Below are 1,867 nucleotides of genomic sequence, written 5' to 3' on the forward strand. Positions count from 1 at the left end.
CGTTATGTACCGCGGTCATAAATTCGATCCGCAAGAAATTGACGTGGTCGAGCGCGTAAGGTGTGAGATCGGAAATAAGTACTCAAATTAGTAGTAAACATATATATTAGGACAAATATAATTTTTGAAATTATTCGCATGTGTAATTTTCAAGCAAAGCTGTAGGAAAAAACCGATTCGCTTTTCAATAAGCAAATAAAAAATTATTTTAAAATTACACAACATATGAAGGCTTTCAATTGTGCACTACAAAATTATATTGATATCATATTTATTTATATTATTAATAATTAATAAATATGTTAAACAAGGACTATCTCTTCTTAAAATAACAAAAACAACATAAATCTGGGCTAATGAGAGTCAGCGCGAACGGAGGTGCGCAATAAATCTTTCACAAATAATTTTGTTAATCCATACGATATATTGATATCATCTTTATTTAAAATCTTGAACGTTTCGATTTTCTTTGGAATCTTCATCAGCAATCTTGTTAAATCATACTAGATTTCGCGAACGTTCGATGTAGAATCGCTCGCAGATTGTCAAAACTGTAGTGTTATCTGTTTTAAATTCATGTACAAAAGATATTGAAATTCAACCAATAAAGTAACGTATCTTACCCACAAAATCGTCAAATCTCATTATGCAACCTTGGATAGTATATTGATATTCACAATTAAACACAATTTATAATACATTTGTAATGTAAATTTGTTAGAACTCCGTCCAATCTATCTGGAGTGACGAGTATGTCTATTGAGACGTTAAAATTGACGAAGGTCTGATTTACGGAAAACAATAAGTCATAATAAATATAAAATATAAAGACAGTACATTCGTATTAAGCTGCAGAATTTAACCTATATGTATGTAACATATTTAATATATATAATGTCATGTCATAAATATAATAAATATAAGAACAGAAAATTATAGTTTAAGACATATTTTTAATACAAAAGTTAAGGCGTCAAAACGAAGATCTAGAGTACGCAGTCAAAATTTGAACGCGTCGAATTATTATGCTTAAAATTATGTAGTAATTTATAATCAACTCTTGTAAAAATTGCGAATAAATAAATGGAGAAATTGATTAACGACAGAAAAGTTACAAATATAAATTAATAAATGAATTGGTGAGTTAAAAAGAGAGAAAAGAAAAACTGAAGTACAATCAAAATTTTAAAATGTCGCATTACTATTGTGCATACAATTATGAGGTAAATTTATTATCGTACAGTTTTGAAATAAACATTATGTCAAATCATTAAACATGGATGCATATGGTAATACTGCAAATTGCAGCGTCTGCAAATTTGCAAGTTCCAATGCAACTTTGTCAGCGTAATTCAAGAATTTTTTCAAGGACATTCAACATGTTGCAATATGTTTCGCGATGACATCATCATTTAACACGTGCAAAAGTGCACTCCTTACAATAAAACATTTTAAACGTATCCGGTGATGACATCAATGTAATCTAATACAGCGAAAAAAATGCAACTTTTGTAAATATATAACTGCTTTGTCAACGTAATATAAGAAATTTTTTCAAGGATATTCAACATGTTACAACATGTTTTGCGGTGACATCATCAATGTAATTTGATACACCTGCAAAAAATGCAACATTTGCAATTTCATCAAAGTATAGCTGCTTTGTTAGCGTAATTTAAGATTTTTTCAAGAGCATGAGATGTATGATATCATTAATAAAAATAACGCGCATAATGATATATCGAATCGATACCGAACTGCTATCAAACCACTATAAGCAGCCATCGGTACACTGTAAACAGCTATTGGACTGATATTTAACAGCTATAAACAACTATCAGTACGCTATAAACAGCTGTCAGACTGA

This window comes from Trachymyrmex cornetzi, unplaced genomic scaffold (genome assembly GCF_001594075.2).
Source record: "Trachymyrmex cornetzi isolate Tcor2-1 unplaced genomic scaffold, Tcor1.1 scaffold1591, whole genome shotgun sequence".
Classification (NCBI taxonomy): Eukaryota; Metazoa; Arthropoda; class Insecta; order Hymenoptera; family Formicidae; genus Trachymyrmex; species Trachymyrmex cornetzi.